At 37.5% G+C, this 26,547-nt stretch overlaps 1 protein-coding gene and 1 non-coding gene across 2 annotated transcripts in view; one reads left to right on the plus strand and one right to left on the minus strand.

The window, feature by feature from the left end:
• LOC117388682 (partitioning defective 3 homolog) overlaps window positions 1–26,547 on the minus strand; it is a 513,479-nt gene that overhangs the window by 467,488 nt on the left and 19,444 nt on the right. The gene's annotated exons all lie outside the window — the stretch shown is intronic.
• On the plus strand, window positions 2,809–2,880 carry trnaw-cca (transfer RNA tryptophan (anticodon CCA)). The gene has a single exon. It is a non-coding gene; the product is annotated as a tRNA-Trp (tRNA).

Here is a 26,547-nt window from a genome sequence, read left to right on the forward strand (position 1 = left end):
GGTATGTTCTCTCTGTGGGTATTAGAAAGCAGGCCCAGTTTATCAAGTCCGCGCTCCAAACCTCCAGTCACTGAGTTCACCGAGTATGGATGGATTTCACAAGGAATTATCTAAGACTGAGAATGAGTAAAGTAAAAGTGACATGTTATGCAAAATGTACTTTTTAAAAATAAATAGTGTTGGTGTTATTTGCAGCGTTTGGTTGGTTGGTTTCATTCACACATGTTCACACTGCAAAAAGTGGAAGTTCTGTTTATGAGTTAAAACTATGTACTTGCAGTTTTGAGTAGTTAACACAAATCAGTAAGACATGGATTATATAACTGCTTAGATAATATTTCCAATAAATTTCTGGACAATTGAGTTAAAAAAAAGAAAAATGAATGAAATGGGACAATGTATATATATTTTATTTAATTTTATATTATATTATTTTTTATTTAATTTTTATTGTGTATTTTGATTTGATTTTATTTCTATTTTTTATTATTTTTATTTTTATATTTATATATATTTTTTATATTTTATTGAATTTTATTTCACTTAATAGAGAGCGCATATAGGCCCTTTTCAAGGAGTTGTCTGCTAGTTCCGGTGTGTTCCATTCATTGTGTATTGGAAATTAGCTAAATTGCACTTAACTAAATCACTAAAATACCCGTCAGAGGACAGCAACACGTCCAAACCTTTACTACAAAGTAAATACTTCCACGGAGGAAACTTGTGTGCTTATAAAAGTAGTAATTTGTGTCTTGAGGCTAATGCTAACTAAAATTAACATTAACTGTTGATGTTAAAATATCACAACAATCTGAACGATCCTGTGCAGAAAAACAATGGAGTTGTCATTAGATGTATTTTTATAAAGTTGTTTTGTGTTCTATTTTGAGATTAAAATTGGGTTAGCATTGGCATTAGCTTTGAGACACAAATACCGACTTTTATAAACACACAGGTTTCCTCCAGTTAAGTGCGCATATCGTTGTAAAAGTCTTAAGATTCCGTCTGTGATCATCCATAACTTGCAATCCACTGTCTGATATTTAAAACTTGTAATTTCTGATCAGATGTACAGTTTCAGCTCACTAAGAAATGCTAGCTCATCTCAAACTAGCGATACTAAATCCGCAGCTCCAACACCATCCATTCCCATTGCACTTATGTAAATGAAGCAAAGCTAAGTATACATTAGCTAACCATCGTGTCATATTACAGCACACGTGGGTCCAATCAAAGGCCCCCCAGGCGTGACGGAGAACAGGTCAGGAAGAGTGAAGGGCAGAGGGGCATGGACTCGGAGGAGAAGGAGGCTGTACAAAGAAGGCATTGTCCAGAAGCCATTTGTACAGAACATATGAGGGAGGACAGACGGGAGCAGAGGTGAGAGACTCAACCATGTGGAAAGCTCCAAATGTGGGTCAAAAGTCACATGGTAATATTATGGTAAAGAATATGGCGTGATACAGGCATTTTCAGTAATAATTTTACATTGTATTACATTGTCTTTGCATTTGAATGGAGAATACATGCACCAATCCAAACACCTCGAAACAAATAGAATTAAAAGTTCAATTACGGTTCGGCCACCAGGAGACTAGCAGGTCAGTGCAGAGGTAAGCCTGCTCACAGTCACAGACAAAATGCATGCTTTTCGGGGTACTTTTGAGAAATAAAACATTTCTAATTGAATAGAAGCTAAATTGAAAAGTTTAAATCCCCATTGTGTCACTACTGCAGCCAGTTCTTATTATATATATTAAAGCCCTATCTATCTCCATGGAGAAAGTTCCAAAGTATGATTTTAATTTTCTATTTCCATGGAATCATGCAGATAACATGCCCCTCCAGAAAGTTACACTGTGCTGTTTAACGTTTTCATGTCACATAGACCCGGGGAGGTGTTTCGGGCATGTCCCATCGGGAGTAGGCCCCAAGGAAGACCCAGGATTATGTCTCTCGGCTGGCCTGGGAACACCCTGGGGTCCCACAGGAGGAGCTGGAGGACGTGTCTGGGGTGTTGGACATCTGGGAGTCCTGCTTAGACTGCTGCCCCTGCGACCCGGTTCCGGATAAGCGGAAGAAAATGGATGAATGGATGGATGTCACAATACATACACAACACATAAATGAAAAGATGTGAAATGCCATTATGAATAGACAAATCAATGGATCTGTCTCTATGATTTTAGATCAATATTGCAGTTTATATTTAACAAAATGCTAAATAATTATCAGCTTATGTTACAGTTTAAAATTAAAAGCCTAATATGTTTTCTTTAACAATCCCAACACTCCCCTGAAAATTAATGTTACTTCACTACTATCTTTACAGCCTTAACACTAGGCTTATGTAACACCCTTGTCCTTACTCAACCCATTCAGAAACAGCGACTTCAAAATAAAACGTCTTATTGTAGCACAGAAAAGCTGTAGGTTTGGCCTCTTCTGATGTCTGTCATTTTCACATTCCCACTGCGATATGGGGCGTGTTGCTATTGTGCTTTAGCCTATAGCTGCTGCCCCAGTGACCTGCTTGGCCACTTCACACCCTGCAGACTGACTGACATACCAGGTCTGTGTCCTCGTGAGCGTAGCTTATCTGATCCACTGGAGGAGGTGACACAAGTACAATACAATACATGTGTGCACAAAGCCCAGCCCTAGAGGAGGGGAGAGGAGGGGGGAGGGTTATAGGCAGTGTGTCTCTGTGTGCAGGCTGATTGTAGCATTAGCCTCGACAAGTGCCACTATTCCCACAGGAGAAACATGAGCTATAACTGGGTCTCGGGTGACCAGCACACAGCCAGGGACCTCGTGGCGCAACGGTAGCGCGTCTGACTCCAGATCAGAAGGTTGCGTGTTCAAATCACGTCGGGGTCAAGCATTTTTAATTTACACAATATGTTATTGGGACTGTAGATGTGTTTGACCAAATAAGTCGACAGCATGAGACAAAATAGTACAGAAATGTCCTAAGACTAAAGAAAAGGACCATTGTGGTGTTGTAAAGTTTGTCAAATCTCGCCTCTACTTTGAATGACCTACTCAGAAATGGTCGTAAGTTCACTCATGCCCCCTCCCCCTTTGGAAATATTATACTGCAAACTCCAGTGACTATTTCTGAAGTCATTTACCTTTAGGCAGGTAGCTAGGTCACTTTTTATACATGCAGGTTTAACTAGTATTGTAAAAATAAGGGTCTGGTGGTCCTCCCCTAGGAAGTTTTGATAAAAAATATACAATTTTCAGTATTTTTGTGGGTTTTAGATGGAATATAATTATCAAGTCATGATTCATTTTAGAAGAGTGTTGCTGCTCTGCCCCCACTCCAGAGATCACTTCCCTCTCAGTTTTCACTCTAGAACACTACTGGCTGCAAACTATTTGTTGGACTGACATTTTCTGTTGCATAAAAAAAAAAATATATATATATATATATATATATATATATATATATATATATATATATATATATATATATATATATATATATAGCCCAACATCACAGCCGCAGTTTCTACGCAGGGCTTAACAAATATTTGGTCGAGTCGGTTGGTTCTAAAGATAGAACTTTTTCTCAGTAAAATTGGCCTGTCATGATAACACATGTGGAAGTGAAACTATAGATGATAACACTGGGTTACAAAAAAAACATTTTTGAAAGTTGTGTGTGTTTTTTCAACTGAATTAGGACGATTTTGCACCGCTGAATCCAAAAATGATATCCATTTTTCTCAGTCAGGTCAGGTTTTTATGCTAATTTCATTTAGAAAAATCTGATTTTCTGACTAAATTGATTACAATTTAGTGACATTATCAGTTGATTTTCTTTAATATTTCTCATCCAAAAAATGTTTTAGGAGATAAAAAATTGTTTTCTAACAGAATGTATTAAATAAATGTTACGTTATGTTAATTGATAAAGGTAAGTACATGTAAACTGGAACGTTACGTTATCATTGTACAAAATTCAGGACATGAACTTCTGTTTCTATGAACCCCTTGAATGCTCAGCAGCAGGGATGTCTCTCTTCAGAGTCCAACAGTAATCAGCCATCATGACTGCATCCCAGCGTCCCTGATACCTGGTCTCCATCTCTTTTATGTCCTGATGGAATCTCTCCACCTGCTCATCACTCAGTGATCCCACATTCTCAGGAAACCTGAACATTTAGCTCCTTTTGGGGAAAAAGGATGTGGAGCATCATCATTAAAACCACACTGGAGGAATCTTTGTCACTGATGTCAGGAACTTCTCCAAAGACAGGTACTGGAATTTCATCACAGTGAGCTACAGGACGACGTGCTGATTCACGGTCAGGATACTTGAGGCTGCGTCAGTTCTTTCTGTTGATCCCAGTCACATCAATAGCCCAGAAGTAGCTATTGATGTCGGCTCCCTCCAAACCATGGGAATTCCAAACTTCAGACAACTCTTCTTGCCTTCAGTCCACTGACGCAGATACTCGGTGCATGACTTGCATGCCATGTGTGGCGCCCAAGCTTCATCTTGGTCACCAAGTTTAATACCAAAATAAGCATGGTAAGCATGCTTTATGAAACTTGTGACTTGATTCCTGTTAGGAACATTGATGTATTCACTGCAGATGTAGCAGAATATGTCAGGCTTATTTTTGCAAGATCTTCTAGTCGAAGCCATTTCATTCACTTGTAATATAAAAAAATAATAATAAGTCATAGGTTGGCACATGCAAAATCTTCAGAATTTGTTTATAGCAAGAAATATAACAGAATTTTGCATCATATGACGTGAAAATACTCATACATGTAAACAAAATCATCCAAAAACAAATATGTAGCTTAGTTCAGAACGTTGACCTGATTGAGCAAAACCAATGTGATTTTTGGATTCAGCACATCAAAATTATCCTAAATCAGCAAAAAAAAATCTTAGACAATAAATTTAGTGTTGACCAGTGTAATTGATGATAATTGATAATACTGAAACTAATTTATGCCATTGACACAATAATCCTAAAGCCTGATAAACCCAGGTAAACACTTTTCTAAATGTACTAACTAACTGTTGTTAAAAGGCATGAGCTGAAAATAAATAAATACCACAATGTAACTACAGTGAGTCAAAGAATGTATCGACCTTCTGCAGCTAAAATGTTACAGTACTAAAAAAAAAAAAAATAAATAAATTCCCACTTATGCAAAGAAAAATTACCCATGATAAATATAGACCCCCAAAAGTGAATGTTCCATTTATCATTTATTAAACAATAAGTCCATATAGTATTTATTGTGACAGGCCTACTTCATATCAGTTTTTAAGACAGCAGAAAGCAGTGCCTTTAAAACTACTTGAGTACAATGACACAACTCATTCAATACAGAACTTAATCTTTGCCGCAAAAAAAACAAAACAAAACATAGTATTTCATACCCAGGTAACAAGTGACTTTATGTTGCAATCTGAATTCAAAGTGTTAACCGAACCAACTGATGTGACCTTTGTTTTGGTTCAGCACAAATGAACTGTAGAGCAAACTGACTCTGTATCTTAATGCAGCAAAACGTCATGTGTGAGATGGCGTGACAGTATCAAATTGTTCTCATAGTACAGGTTCACAGATGTGCAGAACATCCAGGGCCTGAGCGTCTCCTTATCTCCTCAGATCTTATCAAACAGGTTCGCTCAGTGAGTTCAGTTAGAGAAGAAAGTGAAACTGAGACGATAAGGTGAAAAAGACACCAGTGCACCAGAACATGTATATTCAGAACACTGCACTTATCACTCCCATCTGGGCTCAAATACTGTATATACATGAAGTGGGACAGTAGTAGTAGTAGTAATAGTAATTGCTCTCATTTGTGTAACTCAAATACTTTATGTCACTAATGGAAAAGTCTAGTAGTAGTAGCAGTAGTAGTAGTAGTAGTAGTAGTAGTAGTAGTAGTAGTAGTAGTAGTAGTAGTAGTAGTAGTTATCACACTCATTTGTGTAAATCAAATACTTTGTCACCAACGGAACAGTCTAGTAGTAGTAGTAGTAGTAGTAGTGGTACAGTAGTATTTATCACACTAGCAGTAGTAGTAGTAGCAGCAGTAGTAGTAGTAACAGTAGTAGTAGTAGCAGTAGTAGTAGGTTTTTATCACTCTCATTTGTGTAACTCAAATACTTTATGTCATTAATGAAAAAGTCTAGTAGTAGCAGTAGTAGTAGTAGTAGTAGTAGCAGTAATAGTTATCGCACTCATTTGTGTAAATCAAATACTTTGTCACCAACAGAACAGTCTAGTAGTAGTAGTAGTAGTGGTACAGTAGTATTTATCACTCTCATTTGTGTAACTCATACTTTCTGTCACTAATGGAAAAGTCTAGCAGTCGTAGTAGTAGTAGTAGTAGTAGTAGTAGTAGTAGTAGTAGTAGTTGTTGTTGTTGTTGTTGTTGTTGTTGTTGTGCTAATTCAATTACTTTGTTGCTAAAGGAAAAGTGTAGTGGTAGTTGTAAAATTGGTAGTAGCGATAGAAGTAGTAGTAGTAGTAATAGTAGCTGTAGTCGTAGTAGCAGTAGTAGTTCTAATCTCTCTCATCCGTGCTAACTTAAAACAGTTTCTTCAGCAATAGCAGCAGTAGTAGTTGTAGTGGTTGGGTACTTGAAGTAACCACACTTTTTCATGCATACTTCTGAGTCTGATAGCTCTGTCTGTAGTCTGTAGTTTGATTCCCACATCCTCATTACACAGTCTGCTTGCTCAAAGGCACAATACCAGAGATTTACAATGTGCCCTTTCCCACAGGGGTCATAAACACTCTCACTATCACCTCTGCTCTGTGGGAAGAAGTATGAGGCATGCAAATATTTGAAAACATTGTTGTCATATTTCAAATTGCATAACTATTTTTGTTCTGGCACTAGTTTATTGTTATGTGAATACCTATTGGCACGCTTGTATTGACACTTGAGTTGCCAGTAAAGTAAGTTGGAAATTACACTTCTATTGGGTATTAACTGCTAACACACAACATATTTATATCACCATGTTACCGTTTATTGTATTTGTTATTCGCTATCACAACACAATCAATGAAACTACTGCACATAGCATCAGGTTTGTGAAGCTGTAGTAAGCTTTTGGGCTGCTAACCGTAAGAAGGGTTTGAATAGTGTCTACCAAAGATCGCAAGATTACTCAAACACACATGGATGACATTTAAAAGTTCTTTAGGCATGTTGTTGATCAGGAAACAACGTTATAACACGGTAGAAAGCTCCAAAAAGTGAATTTGTATAATATATCTTCTTTAATCCAAGCATTCAAAAGCAAAATGGAAGAGAAAAAAAAAAATGTTGGAATACACCATTTGTTAAAATATGGCAGTGGATCAGTGTTTGTTAATATTCACCATCAAACTTAAAGTGCATATTGTATTTGTGTCCTTGGGCAAGACACTTCTCCCACCTTGCCAGTGAATGCGAGTTGTGGTTGTGGTCTAAAAAGTGCAGTTTGGCAACCACTTCTGGCCATTCTACAGCTATAGAAGTAGTATAGCATCAATTTTTGTAAGTTTAAATGAATAATGCATGGAAATTTAAAAATGACTTTAAAGGTGAAAAACAGAACTAGCTCATTTTAAACAGTTTGCAAAGGTCCAAAGTTATTCCTCACTTGCCTTATGCATTCAGAACATCCTAATTATTCACCACAATAAGTTTTTTAAGTGCTTTTCACAACTTTCATAGACCAGAGGGGAGTTTTGCTAACAGCAACTAGCATGCTAACCACGCACTTCCTTATTATCTAACAACAAAATGCTTTATAATTCGATGCAAACAGTACGCTAGAGTTGCTTATACAATGTATCTGTACTGGGACATGACAGATTTTACTCAAATACATTGAAAAATCTGATATACTGGTAATTTAAACACACTGTAAAGCAAACGCAAGCTTTAAAATTGATACTGATACTAAAAGAAAACAAGCGTCAATACTATTTTTTACTACTCCTGCTTACTATAGCATTAGCGTAGTATTTTTAGCATCTCTGAGTAAATAGTCCTTGAACAAAATTGTCAGTTGCTCGTATAGGAGTTCAAAGGTGTATTTAAAGTGAAGTCAGTGGTGCTGCTGTTTACATCGCCATGGCACCCGCTCCACTCCATGTGTCTGCCTGGGTTTGGGCGGGGATGCATTTTTCCCACAAGAAACATTGTCATAAACTTCAAACTAATTACACCGCGGACTCCTGAACAGTGGGAGCGAGGCTTTGAAGGATGCGGAAAAAGTTAAATTTCTTCATTTCATGCATTGTTCTGGATTTTTAGAAACGTTTTTGGGAGTAATTTAATTAGGCAGAAATAGCTTGTAGCGTGCATTCTTACTGTTTAAAAAAAAAAAAAAAAAAAAAAAACATGGGTAGCCAGTGCCTTAACCTGCAGATAGAGGACAGATACAAGTTTTTCTCATTCTCGGGATATGTACAGGCCTCATGTCAAAGCTCAGAACCTCCAGAATTCATTCACTGAGCTACAGAGGCTGCACTAGCACTGATTAATGATTGGCTGCAGGTCCTGGGGTTTAGGTAGTGACCATTTAGATCAGAGAGAGAGTCCTTTTAGGTTTAAACCAACTGGATTTCAGCACTGAATCTGGCAACCCAGGCTCATTCTGCTTTCTGACTGGATGATCGTCTTGTTAAACAAAAACACAAAATTATAACATAAATACATGGGTTGCCATGTCCAATGTTTTGTAATTTAGAATAACTCAGCATGACAGTCATTATCAGTAAAATCTATATTTGATTTGAACATGTTTACATTGTATCTAGTGACACAAAGAGGTAATAAACACATATGATTATTACAGTTCTGCAGGATAAAAATGGAGCCAAAAAGAACAGAGACATTGCCTTTCTGTGCCCGACCGTCCAGCCTCACGGCTAAGTCACTGTTGTCCTATCCTTAGTCATCAGAGCTATAATACTCCCTACAATGGAAGTATATATCGACGGACTAGAATGTACCTTCTACACTTGCTTACTGTGGAATAGTCAGTACTTTCTGTGGTCAGTGCTGTTGAAGTTGGGCAGTTGTGTTTTGCATAGGGCCGTGCATGAGTGAGTGAGCGGGGTCAGGTTTCACACTGTCGGCAGGATCGACACCAGTGCACCAGGTTCAGGGCAGGAATATATGAAAATATGGGTTTCCTGTGTGTTTTATGGTCATGTAGACAGATAGACAAGCAAGTTTTAAACCACTTTTACCTTTTGCCTTTTTGCAAGACTTAAAATGGTTTAGTTTACATAACCTGCTTAAAAAGGGTGCATGAAAATCTAGAGCAGGGATCAATGTATATTATGTTCACATACTTTGGACATACATTACCCCAGGAATAAATATATAACCATGATCATTGATATTTTTCACTTAATTTGACCACTTAAATGGCCTAAGGTATTGAAAATCACACTCTAAACCATACTAAATATAGTACTGAAACTAGATACTCATTTGAACTGGTATTGTTACTAAAAGGTCACATTCACAGGACGAAAAGTAAACATTCCTGAGTAGCTTTAGAATGATTTTGAGCTGTATCAGATCAAGTATAAGACCACATAGACTCGTATAAGCCCATGGACCACTATGGAACCTACCTGGACGACTCAGGGATTACCTAGATATAAGACTGCATGGGAATATAAAAGAAAGTACCATTATTTAATGCACATGTGTCAAACTCAAGGCCCGCGGGCTAAATGTGGCCCACCATGTCATTTTATGTGGCCCCGACAAGGTAGTTTAAAAGGTACGATCATCTTAAAATGTCACTTTATCAAGAGATGCGCAGTTATACAGCCATATTTTTACATTTATGGACATGCATATGCAATATTTGTAACCTGAATAAGCAATAAATACAGAAACAGGTAATGAACAAGTTAAAAAGGTAGTTTACTTTACATTACATCTGGCCCTTTGAGGGGAACCATTTTGCTGATGTGGCCCATGGTGAATAATTAGGACGCTAAGCATCTTTAATCGCATTGGGACTATTTCCAGTGCCATTCTAACACATATTTTACAGTGTGGAACTACTTTCCCTAACTGTGTGCCACATCACCACAGATCCACCCCCTCATTCTAACTGCATGTATCACCGTACCAGCTCCTCTCTTCCATGGAACAGCATCTGGAGCGGATAAAAACAGCCCAGCCATGGAGCCCCGAGCCTGGGTGCGTCAGCGTGAGCCAGCCTTCTGCGGTGTGGAGGGCCTGGGTAACATATTAGCACTAGCATTATCACAAGAGGAGCTTTTAATGGTGCTTCATTAGGGCAATTATAGAACAGAGGAGCAGACGGGAGGTGCACAAATCACAGGAGGGCTAACACGATGCAGAAAAGATTAGCCAAAGTTTGGAGGGGTAAAACTGATGATGGAATGGTGGAAAGCTGAAATATGCTTTATTGTGGTTTGGTTAAATACACTTGGAGACTTTTGTATTGGTATCATGTCCTATGACTTTAAATCATGTATATGTACGGAAAATGGGCTTTCCATTTCACTGTTTTCACTGAATTCTTGGATTAGGTGTCTGACACATCCTCTGCTGGAAACCAAAGTGAAGTTGTTGGGGTTTTTTTAATGTTAGCCTGGCTGTAACTGTCAGCATGACTCCATAGGTGTGGGACGCAACACACACCACATCAGAATTAAACCAAAACCAAGTCTACCTCAGGACTGAACTGGGATCAAATCAGGACCAAACCAGGACTAGTGTGAATGCACAATATCTGGTATATGATTCATATTATAAAAGGTGCATTACGTGACTTCTGGTAGAGTGTCTACAATTTTCTTTTCTCCATTACAAGTTTATTGATTTGTCTAAAATGTTCCACAGTATCAAATGTATTGGTCTCCATGAAGACAAGCAGACGATGCCACCTGACCAAGTTACAGGTCAGATCTGTGGCTCACTGTAAGAATAAATTTTTTAGCAATAAAAAATCTGTAATTGATTTCAATCCACGCAAAGCCATAACACCTCCATGGAAACCAGCAAGAAAGGATAGTGCTTTTAAAGACTTTTTAAAGTGATATTATTAAGAGTGTATAGACACACTATAAACAGCTATAAACACTGAAAACTTGTGTTGTAAAGATGCTAACAGTACAGTATGGTCAAAGTTGTGAGTCTAGTACTTAAAGTATAATTATAGGGCCCAGATCGGTCTTCTTATCTACAGTGTAACCACAGAGGCAGAAGAGTGTCGTGTTACTGACAGAGCATTGAAAACTACAGCCACAACAGAGCCTGTGCCATCTGCTCACAATATTAGCTTCAGAGAGGTGCCTGTGGACTACAATCCAAATCCTAAATATTTTGTTGTCATTTACTGTCTGGCTGGAATTTTAATAAACACAGACTGACAATTGAATACAAAAAGACGTCCAAATTTCCAATACAAAAACATGATAACGTCATTGACAACCAGTGGTGGAAAGAGTCCTGAAAAAGTGTACTCCAGTAAAACTACAGTTACAGTTACAGAATAATACTCAATTACACACACAAGTACAGGTTTAAAATGTATTCATAAAATCTACCATTTAGTTACTTTACACCCCTATCAGTGAAAACTCATGTCAAAAAACTATTTTTTTTTAGGATTTCAAGAGGTATTTAAAGTTATCTGTTTCATCAGAAAGTTTATCTTCATTGTGATTGGTTAAATCAAGCGGTCACTCACTATTTAAAGTAGTTAACCAACAGAAGAAGTTGTACTGCAATGAACTACATCGTATCTTAATATCCCAATTATTTCACCTGTTGTAAACATCTGGGTCAACAGGGTACATACAAACAATCAGAAACTAAAATGCATCATACCTAAATGATTGATGGTTCTGAAATGGCTTCAATAAGTCTGATATGCATAACTAATAAAGTCAAAACATTTTTAGAAAAAAGTCTAGCGTAAAAGAACAAGTGGTCTGTTAGTGAAGCTGTCCATGTTCTATAGATGGCTGGGCCCTTTTGGGCTGCTGGTGTTTATTATTTCATAGAGCGTTTATGTCTGCCAGATGGGACCAGTCCTGGAGCCAAGAGAAGCAGAGGAGTCCTGCTCCCCTCCTCACAGGGGAGGAGATGCCCCACAGTGCAGAGTGAGGGAGGAGGGGAGTGGGATAGCTCTCCCCTTGAGAGGTAACGCTCCTTCCTCCCTTAGGGAGAGATGTCCCGCTCTCTCCTCCCTCAAACACTGTCCATTCCAAGCAAAGATATATAGCCTTAAACAGAGCATTAACAGACCACAGCTTTAAAAGCTGTATCAGTGATAATGACAATGTACAAATATAAGAATAAAAAAGAATTCTGTTTTCTCTACGTACTCCTGATGCTCTGGTGCTACATGCGCAGAACCCTTCTAATGCACTTCCACTGGTTTTCTTCCATTTGGATAATTATAAATGATGTTTGTCTAAATGTATAGGCACTATTACTATGAACTGTTTTGGGGAGCACAGGTCATTGTTGACCAATCGAATTTCAGAACACGGCACGCATATGGCACGCAGCTCCACACGCGTCCGCTCACAGGGCTGTTTACTACTGATCCCAGGCCAGCTTTCAGTCGACCAGGGGAAAACAAGTGTTCTGTGAAGGGGGTCAGTCTGACTCCAGATCAAAGCAGGGTAGAATGGAAATAAATCATTAAACAAACTTTATCTGGACTACAAATACAATAATTATTGTACATCTGGCACAGCTTGTCTTCATGGAGATAGATAAGGTGTATATGAGCATATGTGTATGGTTGGGTGAAAGCTGTAGCATATGTCAGCCTGATGAGGCAGGCTGACAGAGGGAGTGGTGACCCAACTCCTAACCACATCTGTGCTGCCTCTGCCCTGCACTCAATCAGCCCACGGTGTCACCCAAAGCACACCCTACTTGCCCTGTCAAAGAAAGATATATGGGACTGTGCAGAGAGAGGGAAAATCAGGGTCACATCATGCTAAAACTGTTAGCATGTTGTTTCCAGGATTTGACATAGTGCTAGAAAAATATGTGCAACTTGAACTGAATCAGATGGCTATTTTAGATTCAACATGTAGGTTTAGTTGTGGAGTTGTGGTCCTTGTTTTTTAGACTGCATTCACGTTAATTGGTTGCTGCTTTAGTCCTGAGGTAGACTTGGTTTATTTCTGTTCGATTGCTGGTTTATTCCTTAACCGTCCAGCCAGAAACTTACATTTTGACAAAACTTTACGAAGATGAGTGGGTCTGAAACTGTATACTATCTTCCCGATTTCAGATAGGTGTGATTGACAGGTGGATTAACCAATCAGAGAGATGCATGCTCCATTCATGTCAAAACAAACAAACATGGCGGCTCACGAGTAAAGAACTAAACTCTTATTTATCTCAGGTAAAAGAAGTTATTTATTATGTTCTGAATGATACAAGAAAATTGGAGACGAGATGCATTTGAGAGACACATGATACAAATTAGCGGCTGTGGTTGGACCGTCCCAAGTTAGCACGGAGGTTTGTCACGCTCTACGGTCCAATTCCAGACTCTTCTGGATTCAAACTGAATGTAGAAGGGACTGGCTACTCAGGAAAGTGCATTCCTGGTTTATTCCATAGAGTGTTCCAGTATTAATCCCAATTTCGATATCCAAGTGTGAAAGCAGTTTATAGATTATCAGTACAGATCTATAACTATTAGCATATGTCTAGTTTTGTTTATGAATGAACCAAAGACAACTATCGCTATAGGTATGATGTACTATTATCTATTATTCTATACTATTCTAACCAGAAAGTCGCAGGTTCAAATCTCGCCTGACATAGGTTAATACACTTCACTCCAACTCCCGATTTATACTCAAGCAAAAGTGCAATAATATTACTTAAAATGTATTTACAAGTACAAGTATGTTTACAAATCTAATCAAAAAAGTACAATTACCCCAAAAAATCTACTCAATTACAGTAACTGGAGTACTTGCAGTTAGTTACTTTCCATCCATGCCCATTTCAGTAAGACAAATGGTTTGGACAGGAAGGGCATCCAGCATAAAACAACATATTTCAAATAGTTATACCAGTTTAGACCTATTTCTGGTTGTATTAGTCACATTCTACATAAACCGTACTTCTAAACAGGCTTCCCACAGAAACAGGAATGCAAATGTGAAGGCACCACAATGGAATACAGTGGGCACATGCAGTTACCGCACATATCCGGACTGTGGAATTCTGACGTGACCTTTGACTCCACTGAGGAAACAGGAAGTGGTTAGGAAATGTAGCGCAGCCAGCAGGAGGTCAGGCGGGGTCAAAGGAGATAATGCTACAAAGAGTGAGAGTGATAAAGAAACATGAACCTCGGAGTATCACTCAGATCCAGTGGTGCAAAGACTGCTGACAAATTGTACTTAAGTAAAAGTACAGGTACATGACTTAAAATGTACTTAATTCCAAATCATACTAAAGCTAACACTGAAACTATTTATTTGAGCAAGAATTGATACAAAAGCATATCCAGTGTTAGAAATACTGCTGACAAAAAAGCAGTATTTAGAAATGTATATACTATTGTTTTAAAATAAAGTGTTTTTTGTATTTAGCATTAAGATGACAATATTACAAGCACAAGTAGCTGTCAAATTTGTATTTATGGATAAGTATAAGTACACATGAAAAATACTCAAGTTACTAGCAATTTTTTTGTTGTAACTAAAGTTTATACATTAATTAGTAAATAAAGCTGAAAGTTTTATACTAGTCCTCATGTACTATGTGTGTTTAAAGAGTAACAAACACGGACTTGCATTGGGACGATTGGGACATGTATCATTCTGTAACTATGACGTTAAATGTAGCTAATATGGCTAAAATCATACTATTAAAAGTACAAGATTTAAAAATGTACTCCAAAAAATACATAAAATTCCAAAAAACCTACTTATAGTAATGTGAGTATTTGCGATACTTGTTTACTTTCCACCCCTTCCCAAATTACATACAAATTGCAAATAGTGACACATTAAAAGTTGACTAAAATGTTTGACAGATGTTGATACCAATCTGACGAAGTGATCATCTTATAATTGGAAAGTTGGTGGTTCAATCCCAGCTCTGACCAATACTTACTGCTATAGTGTCCTTGGGCAAGACACTTCACCCACTTTGTATAAGCAAGAATATAGTGCGCAGTGGATGTGTTTTTCTGTTGGCTTTTTACTTAAAAAATAGGGTTGGATAGACAAAAGTTCAACAAATCTGCTAGCGTAAAACAAAAGCATGTATTTTTAATCGTGACGGCACATTTAAATTTTATAAGAATGTTCATCGTTTCATAACAGCAGTTTCATAACTGTTCAAATTGGTCCAAGGTGAGAAAAGTCATAAACAGAACATGCCTTAATGGTGTGCACTGTGTCATTTGGAGAAGATCTGAACATTTATTTGGCAGCATCTCTGGATTTTATTGGATTTGAGGTATGTAGGGACCACATCAGACACAAGAATAGACATAGTTATTCCAGGTATGTATTGAGAGGGCGGAGCTACGTGTGGCTGACAGTAAAGAACAGCAAGTAATCATTTTTACAGTATATAAACTGCCATACTGTCAAGTAGCATAGTGGTTTGTACTCCTGTCTCATCGCAAGAATGACCCTGGTATATTTGTTTAAATTAATAAAGAGGTTGATGGTTTGATCCCTGCAAACAGCAACCTCAGGGAAAGTGACAGATTTGTTTGTTAATGTTCATAAGCAGTTACAAAAGCAGTAACAAAGAGAGAGGCAACAGTTTTTTATTAGAAAGTGAATTTGAGCTGGAAGAAGGCCCTTGTTCACTTCCTTTTCAGAGCGCGACGGCTAGCAGGTTAGCTATGTCCATTTACATATACAGTCAATGGTCTGGACACTGGTTTTATCTCCCCAGACAAAGTTCAGATGGACATGATTGACAGCTAGAGGAGCCAATCAGAAATGAAAGAAAAACAAACATGGCGACTTATGAGTGGAAACAAAACGCTAAACTATGTTAATCAGAGGTGAGAGAAATTAGATTTTGTTCTAAATGACAGATGACCTCCGTTTCCCATGAGTCACTGAAATAAAGCAACCTGATTGGACGGCCCTGTCTGAGTTTCCATACTAAAAATGTATGACTTAACACAGCCTTCCTCCTATAAAAATTTAGTCAAGTGTCATTTTCAGAATATTAATTGAAAACCTAACTGCAACAATCAAAAAATCATCACATGCCAACCCAACTTTTGAAAATGTCCTCCACTCCAAAGGATGACACAACCATTATCTGCGTGAGGCTTCTCCCTCCTCTCGACTATCTGTCTCCTCTGAGCACTTTAACCTACCACACTCATTAAACCGTGAGGACAAGCCCATCCATCTGGGACAGGACCACCGAGGGAGAGGCTCTGCTCCCATCGGCTCATGTCTGTTCTTGACGACTCTATGAAGATCTACGCCTGCTCAGACAAAGAGGAGGCGACTATGTTTTCTTTAAAGACAATAGTGACAACACGCAAACTGCACTGACCTGAAGAACCAATAAAGTTTAACTGCCCCTTTAAATGTGTGGAGTAAACAGTAAAACAGGTTGGAGTTTAAAGAGGGGGTATTAAACTTCTATGGGGGAATTAATTGCTAACCCATAACATATTTAGATCACCATGTTACCGTTCATATATTTGCCAAAAACAATTTATTAAAATGTGTAATTCGCGTTAGTGTTCCATCGAATCAGGTTTGTGAAGTCATAGTGTATTTTGCATCCTGCTTTTGTATGTTTATGATTCTGATTGTGAGAGAACATGGGTGACGTAGGCTTGTAGGCGGAGCATTGGACAGAACTGCACTATTAACTGTAACAAGGGTTGGAATAGGGCCCAGGAGAGATCACTAGATTACTCAAACATGCATGGATGATATACAAAACCTCTTCAAGCATGTTTTTGATGAGGGAACAACATTATAATATAGCAAAAAGCTCCAAAAAGTAGATTTTGCATAATATCCTCTCTTTAAGGAAAATTTTGGAAAAGGAAGCAATAGACAAAGGTCAATAGACAAAGGTCAATAGACAATGGTCAATACATTTGTTTTGTTTTTTTACATAATCGGTAACAATCCAATACAGAGAATTTTCCAGATATGTCATTTTAAACAGACTGGTGAGTAACAAGAGAAATGGAAGAGCAAAGAAGCAAAAGAGAAAGCTGTAGATTTACACACTCAGCACATAATACAACATGTTTAGTAGTTATTTAATTCTAAATATGCATTCATAGAAAATCTCAAGACACTATTTCCTTGTTCTACTATTGTCATGATACTAACATTTCAAACAAATTTTGATACTAAAAAAAAACACTCTTTAGACAATAGAGTGTGATATTAAGCGTTAAATCATAGTACTTGCTTTTATATTACCACGTGGCCTTATATCTGCGTAAGCCGTCAGTCGTCCAGGTATGTTCCGTAGTGATCCATGGGCGTATACTCGTCTATGTTGTCTTACACTTGTACACTCAAGATCATTCTAAAGCTATTCAGGAAAGGTTCATTTTTGTCATGTGAAGGTGTAGTCTAGTATTGATCTAGATTCGATACTAGTTTTAATATTGATGATTATGTGATTTTCGATACTTTTGATAATAGGAAGCAGTAATAGGCACAGAATTACAGTCAGCTCAATAAGTCTTTCAAAAAGGTCTCTGATTCAATTCCTGGACTGCTTGTAGCTTTTTGGTATTTGCAGGTTTTCTACTCCCGTTGGCCCAGGATACTGAGGGATGGGTCAAAGAGATACTTGCATTGTCAGTTCACACGTATCTTCCGATGTACTACCAGTTGTCAGGACCGGGACTTATTTTGACAATTGCGGGGCCAAGTTTTTCATTTAACACCTTGACAAAAAGGATAATGTTGATGGATGAGTGTATTTGGCACCAGAAGGGGGGGATGAAGAGACCTGTTTGTGAGGCAGGAAACAGACTGAAAGAAGGCGATGAAATGCTAAGTGGCCCGGGTGTTTGAAGGAAGGAGAGAAGGAGAGAAAGACAGAGGAGAGAGAATGGGGGGGAGATAAAGAGATAGAAGAGAGAGATAGAATGGCAGATATAGAGAGAATGAGGAAGATAGAGTAGGGAGGAGAAGTGAGAAAGAGAAGAGGAGGGAGAGAAATGATGAGGGAAAGAGAGAGAGTAAAAGAGAGAGAAGAAGGGAGAGATATACAGTACAAGTTGGACAAAGTCAGTCACATCAAGCTGACGGCTCATTGGAGGCAGTAGTACTTGTTTATATTTACTCTAGTACTTTTTAATCCAAATGTACTTCACAGAGTAGTTTCCAAACACCATACTTTTTGCTCTTACTTGAGTATTACATAGTAAAGTATAAAGTTTTGGTTCCTCTTCCTATTGTGAGTAAGTCTACAAGTGACAAAAGCTTTATGTTGACTATATGAAATGATTTGAATGTTTGGTTCTTACTCTGTTACTTCAAATTGTCATTGTCATTTTTTGTGTCTATCATTGTTACCAAATACCATATTGTTTACTTTTTTAATGTGTTGTCTTTCCAATTACTCTAACTTTACATATCTCTCATTCACCTCCATCATAATAAATCATGATGGGGGAAGTGTCTTGCTCAAAGCCACAACAACAGTATGTATATGAGTGATAAAATTAGCTGCCAAGATTTTTAGCGATCTATCTGCTGTATCTATTGCACCATTTTGATTTGCACTCACAATCATGCACCAACATGGATGGACACTGGAGGCAAGGTGACTGAATTGCCTTGCCCAAGGACACACAAAACGACAATATCATCTAATCAGAATGGAAATTAGATACTAAGATATAGCCTCAATACTCAAAACTGATTTCAACCACACTGACAGTAGGGTTGTTAAAAGTATCGAAAACTAAAACTGAAACTAGATACCTTTTTGAGCAGATACTGATGCTAAAAAGATCACATTTACAGGACAGAAATGAACCTTTCCTGAATAGCTTTAGAATGATCTTGAGCTGTCTCAGAACAAGTGTAAGACCACATAGACTAGTATACGCCCATGGACCACTATTTAACGACTGAGGGATTATACGGATAAGACCACATGGTAATACAGAACAAAGTACTACAATTTAAAGTTGAAAATCACATTCTATTGTCTAAATAAAGAGCGTTTTTATTATCATTGTGGTATTAGAATCGGTATTGAGTATCGAGTCAATTTCTTAGTATTGCATTTAAGTTTGAAATTTTAGTATTGTAACACTAACTGATGATAAAAAAAATCCTCCTTTTCAAACCTTTTCATCATTTTCAATCCAAATTATTTTGTACTTTTAGTTTTAGTATTGTATTAGTTTTAGTATTTTGGCCTGTACCCATTTTAATTTATTCATATATGGTAAAAGCTACACTAAAATACAATGAATTAATTTTACATAGCATTTTCTCAGGTAATAACTAATACAGAAGCTAATAACAGGGTCACCTTTTTTGTCCAATCAGGCACATTGTTGCTAAGAATCACGGGAAACCAACGGCCTGACACTATCCCAGACACTTGATTCTCCGTCAGTCTGTATATTCAAGAGTGACTAAAAGCAAATAGTAAGCAAAAATTTGACAACTATATGGAAACCACAGCATGACACTATCCCAGACAGTTGTTTCTCTGTCATGGTGCAATATCACCGGGGCAGAAAGGAGAGCATGAACATATCTTTCTCAACAGCAAAATATCTATCTTGCATTCAAATCACACATATGTCCTGGATACTATTTCAGTTTTTAAGTATTTGAGTTGACGTAGGAAACAGATCGGTCTCACTGTCTGTCTCCTCTCCAGGCCTGCGATAGATCTAATAACAGGGTGTGAGCTACCGTTTACAGCTAGCAACAAGACAGAGAGGTTAGAGACATTCTTTTAGCTTTTTAACTGGCAGAAAGACAATAACAACATGTCAATTTGTCAATGAGAGAAACAATACTTGAATGTGGCACATATTAGAAGACTGCCAGTAAAAGTACAGATGCCAGGGCAAAAAAATAGTCAAGAAAAATGATCACATGAAAAAATCTACTCAAGTAAATGTATTGAAGTACGCGTTTAAAAATGTCCCATTATAGTATTCTAACCTACTGGAAACAAATGTATGGATAAGTCTTCAAAAATTAAAGATTTACTGTCAAAACCAAAGTTTTTAGATGGTAAAAAGTTGCAGATGTTGTTGATTTGATGTGGGTGTTAAAGTTCAAGTCTGAGTCCATTATTACTCCTAGATTTCTAGCCTGATTTGAAGGTTTTAGAGCGAGAGACTGGAGGTAACTGCTGACACTTTCTCTTTGTTTTTGTGGGCCAAACTTCATGACTTTAGTCTTATCTGAGTTTAGCTGGAGAAAGTTGTTTTGCATCCACACACTGATCTGTTGGATGCAGTGGCAGAGTGAATCCACTGGTTCATATTCACCTGCTGCAGTGAGACATAGATCTGAGTGTCATCTGCATAGTTGTGGTTAGACACATTATTGCTGTGAATTAACTGACCTAACAGCAGTATGTAGAGATTGAACAAAAGGGGTCCCAGGATTGACCCCTGGGACATCCCACAGGTCAGGGCCATTTTATCTGAGACACATTTTCCAATTTCAACAAAGTACTCTAGAACATAGTACTTAACTATGCTACTGTTACTTCATTACATTCCACCTTTGTTTGTTTGTTGTACTACTTTAGTTACACTCTAAATGAGTTGTGCTGTTCCATTTATGCATGTATTTTAAGCCCTTTGTGACATCAGTAGGTGGTAATTCAGAAATAGCTTTAGACTCATGTGCAGTCAAATTGCCTAATGTAGCATTCCAACTTCACATGCAAGCAGCTATTGTTTTAGCCTAATTTACACAGCTTCACTCCTCAGTAGGGTGAAACGATTTGGGAAAAATATGTAATAACTTTTTTTTTTTTAGGATTTTGTTCAAAGTTCACATTTTAAACACGTCCCGAAGAATTGACAAAAAGACTAAAATATGAACTGACAAACTAGTACAAGCATCACATTTCAGAACGTGTTTGAACAGATCTAAACTACAGAGTTAGCAGTTTTTATGCAGAATAAATCAGGATATTTTGTTGTTTGTGCAGGAAGTTATGGTACTTAAAAAATTGCAGATCTGCGATTTGATAATTGCACCCATTCAAATCTCGATAGGATTTTTTTTTTATTGTTCCAACATAAAGTAATCTTGGCCTTTGCACCAATCTGAATGTAACAAAGAGACATTTTAAGACCCATAAATTTGCTGTAGTGCCATGTCTTCTTATGTGAGCACTGTCTGACCCGGTTTGAAGCAGCACTAATCATCCCACAGCATGTCACTGCCCAAAATACTATGAGAAATTACTGTAAACTGTTAAATCCCATACTTTACATCTTCATCATATTCTGTCAAACTCTACAGTAAAGTCGCACTCTTGGACAGGGGCAGAGAGGCTTAGACAGAAAACATAATTCACTGTAATTATATGAGCAAATGGAGCAATATGGCTGACAAGAAATGAGTGCTAAACTAAGGAGAACATTTAGCAATAAGCAAACAAGCTAGTAAGGGGCAAGGCAAAAAGTTGGCAGTCTAATGCAACCGACAGTGTTTCCTTAAGCAAAACACTTCACCCACTGTAAGAATATGAGATTTACTGAGTGGCTAACTGATGCCTTCCCAATCTATTTAACAATCTGTACCAGTCTAAACTAGTAGCATTGTAGCCTGTCATGCCCAGATTGATCTCTCTGTATTTTTTATACAGAGGGATCAACACAATCGTCCAACCAGATTTGTTTTTTCATGCAATTGCTCACTGATCACCTGTCATTGACAAACAAAATCAAACTTCTCTCACCTCAGATTATGAGAGTTTAGAGCTTTGCTCATTGATTCTGCTCCCACTTGTCTGAATCCCAGACAAGTGGGGTAGAGTATTTCGGTGACAAAAAAATATTAGTATTTAGCAGTGGCGGAGTGGCAATCAGGAGACACAGAAGATTTCCCGGTCAGCTTGCAGCTTATGTGAGCCGGTGTTGGACTTATTTGATACGAGACGGGAGAGATGCGAGAAGGGCGTGTGGCTGAAGGAGCCAAGCGGCCACAGCTGTCCTCTCTGACTGTCCTGCGCCCCTCTTGTACCTCCCGCCTGGCACAGACCTACTCTGCTGGAGCGCTTTGAGAAATTGTCAGCGGCTGAGTGTTCGGGTACAAAACATCGTTTCTTTCTGTTTTGTGCGGGCCACAAAGCGCCATCAAAACCTGTGTTAATTGTAGCCCAAAACCTCGGGAAATTTCCTCCAGTGCATACTGTTATTTTGCTATAGCAAAGCCCACAAATTTATCTTCAGTTGAAGTAAAGATCACAAATGAACTTTCCCTTTAAAAAAAAAAACCAAAAAAACTAAATATATTTATCTGGGATAAAAAATTATCTGTTGCATGATTTTGTAAACATACAGCCATATTCTGAATTTAATTTCTTTTACTTTCATTTAACCCATCTGTTCAAAAATCAAATCTGTTGCACTGAGGACAATATCGATATTGAACTTTGATACCAGCCATTATCGAATAAATAAGTCAGTATCGACAGATAGCGATACTGTAACTAATATATCACCCATCACTTTTAGTATTCATTAGTATTATCATTTGTTCATTCATTTATCTCTGAAGCTGCATTTAAAGCTTTGCATGTTTCGAAGAAGTAGGTTGCCATCCACAAGACCCAAAAGTCTTAGCAATTATTGTGTTAGCTTTTAAATTTCCTTTCTACACTCTCAATATATTTTACCCTCAAGAAAGTGCCCCATTTATCCAGTCTCCAGTCACACTCAGAGGTGGCGAGCTTCTGCAGCCGCAGTCGCCCCGGGGGGCAGACTAGCATTAATGTGCCAGTTCTCACACAATGACACTTTCACACAGGTGAGAGGGGTTAAGTGTCTTGCCCAAGGACACAAACGCATTATGCAATGCTGAGAACATGGGAACAGTCTGAACCTGTCTTTAGCTCCATGGTTTCACAAGGCAATTCAATACACATGCTGGTTTAATAGGTCATCTTTATAACACCAATGTAAACATTTATTTATGGATTTTATATGGATTTATTTCTTAAAGTTTAATTTCCAAAAGCATGTTATTCAAGTATTATTATTATTACTAAAGGTGCACTATGAACTTTTTGGTGGAAGGTCTGTCACCTGCTTGTTTCATGTTCTTCAATTACAGTTGTTTTGTTAAAACAACAAATGAAAAATACTTTTAAAAAAATAAGGATTTAACTCTCAGCGGAGTTGTCTCTCCACAGATCTGACCTGTTATTCAGCCTGGTGGCATTGCCTGCTTCACCATGGAGATGAACAAGTTTAATAACATCTCCATGGAGACAAGGGAGGTGTACTCCAACAGAAAACTCACATAGTCCATCTTTGATGTTAGCTAAAAATAGATGATTTTATTTTGTACTGTTTAACTTGTTCTCTTTCGTGAAATCTGATTTACTCATTAGTATAATTCATTAATAAAACAAAACAATGTAGATAATCAAAAGGCAGATGAACAGACATAAAAGGCATGTCAAAGTGTAAATGTTATTATTTGCTGGTGTGGATTCTAGGAACATATATTCTAAATAAATTAAATTCTATGTAAAATATGATATAACAAAGTCTAAAGAACGTGTCAGGGCTACATTCTAAGCATCACCTCTTGAATGGACTTGGCCTTGCACTCACAGCTCCTCTGCATTCTTCTATTGAAGAGCAGATAAAGCACTTCACATCCTATAGAAACATATGGCCCCGGGCCTATGGCTAACTATGGCTAACGTGCTGTTCTGTTCTATGAAAGAGCATTGAACTAGATCACTCACAGAACAATAAAGGCTACAGAAACATGATAATATGGAACATGCTAACAGGTAAATACAGGAGGCATGGGGTAAAGTGACAGCGCTATTTTAGTTAGCATATTGTGTTATTTGAATGGAACTGAAAAGCTGCACTAAACAATAGAGGAAAAAATGATTCATGCTAACACATGTATATTCTTACATTTTAAAACAATTTAAAGGCAACACTATTTTTCGTTTGTGGTGTCCCATCATCTGCATGATTCCATGGAAATAGTAAGTTAAAACCATACTTCGGAACATTCTCTATAGAGACAGATAAGTTTTATGCCATACTGTGATAGATTATAGCCAATGGAACATTTCTATGGACACAACTAGGACATTTTTCAATGCAATAAAAACAAACCCAAATGAAAAACATGCTTCTTTTAGACCTTTTTACTGCTAAAAAGTTGCATTAAATATTGATAAAAGATAAACTAGCAATAAAATTCTTACCAGTAAAATCTCTTTTTGATTTGAATGTTACATGGGCAAACAGATAGAACAAGTTTATGAAATTTAAAATAAAAAATCTGAACTAGGCCTACAGTTCCTTTAATGCCCAACTAGCAAGGCAAGTGTATTTATGTGGCACAATTTCTACACAAAGTAATTCAAAGTACTTTACAGAATAAGAAAGACATTAAAATCACAATACAACAAATCAAAATAATAAAATGAACATTAAAAGAGAAGAGTACAGAATAAAACCCTTTCAGTCATATGCACAGCTAAACAGAACCATTTTGAGCCAGGATTTAAACATTGACAAAGTAGATTCCTGTCTGTGGGGAAGCTGGCCCAAGTGATCAAAATAGGAGGCAGACTCAAAAGAAGTCCCATTAGACACATTTATTACCCATGCAGTGGTACACCATGAACACAAAAATAATACATATGTACAAAAATCAACGGTGCTCAATGAAAAACTAAGCAACCAAACTTAAACAACTGAAACAAAAGCCACGTGTACCCTGGCTACACTGGTGTTCTCCATCTGTCTAATTGGCCAGACTACTATACTTCCCTGTACTGGAAGCCCCTCCCCCGGTCTACTCCATCTCTTGTCCAGGGGGCGGTGGGAGTAACATAAACCTATATTCCATAAAAACATCTCCCGGGCCCGAGTCCCTTTACCAAAAGTGTTTAACTAAACAAACTATAAACACTTAGTTCAGGAAATGAAAATACCCAAGACATTAACACAAAGAAATAAACAAACTTAAATCAGTTTTTCCCCCTCCACATGGTCCGGCCCACGACCCCACTCAAGCCTATAAAATGGCCGACATAGGGCACGCCCCCTCTTTGTCTAGACCATGTGGAGATACAGGTAAGATGATTATTGACTGAACTGAATAGACGCATTTAACTAAATAAAATATATTTAACTAACAAATGTGTGGCGCTTTAAACTGATTAGAACAAAACAAAACAAACCCGGGATAGTTCAATTTCGTTGAGTACTGAAGTTATAGAAAATGAACAAAGATGTGCAAAACCAAATCATAATACTATTAAAAAGGGACAAAGGCCCACTTTGTCACACTGTCTCACATCTTCAGAAAGAACTATGAAACATTCCAGGCAAAGCAATAACATCCCCATGGAGACAAGCGTTAAATGATTGTGTACAAATAAAACAAATTTACAATTCCAATGCAAAGCAACATCACATGACTATACTATCTCCCACATTTTTAAACTTCAAAATACCAGTTAACATTTCTATTTACATCTTTGTTTGCACTTCTGTCATTTACATAACAATAGAAAGAAAAGAAACACCATGCATCATTTGAATTTCCCACAAAAGCCAAGTCAAAGTGCCTCGGGTTGGGACCAGATAACAATGAACCAATGCATTTGTGACTGACATGTAGCTAACCAGAAAAACCATTACACACAATCGATAGAAGCCTCCAACAGAGAACAAGCTTCACCCTTTGTTCTATGGTGGACTATGATGTATTATCTTAGCCATATCTATGAATGCTAGCTCTGAATGTAGGTCAAATGTGATAAGAGCGTGATGTTAGCATTAGCGTTTGTTTACCTTTGTAAGTGGATGGGAAATGTAGCTCTCCAGGCTGCAGACAAAGCTAGCATTAGTTGGATTATGCTAATGTTAAATTGATATTAGAGGTCATTAGTTATGAGAAGAATACATTGAAAATGTTTTAAATTAAAGAATAGAAAATGTATTTAGTTACAGAATATCCAAATTAAAATGTATTTTGTAATGTATTCGGTTACATGGTGCAATCAGAGTACTGTATTCTGAATACTTGGAATACGTTTACATAGCATTATATATTATAGTGTGTAAGCAGCTTGGTTTTTGTTCCACAGTCTGCTAAACATTCATTTATGGCCATTAGATACAAATAAAGAAATAAATAAAATCAAAAAATCACTCTTGCCTTCTTTATTTTCACTAAGGCAGTTGAAAGCCAAAATGATGAAGTACTACCATGTATTCCTTAGAAAAGATAGAAAAGTAACAAAAAAGAAACGAAAGAGAACAATAGGAGGGCCATTAAAGGTTGAATAGGGTTG

Source organism: Periophthalmus magnuspinnatus, chromosome 20, assembly GCF_009829125.3.
Source record: "Periophthalmus magnuspinnatus isolate fPerMag1 chromosome 20, fPerMag1.2.pri, whole genome shotgun sequence".
NCBI classification, from domain to species: domain Eukaryota; kingdom Metazoa; phylum Chordata; class Actinopteri; order Gobiiformes; family Gobiidae; genus Periophthalmus; species Periophthalmus magnuspinnatus.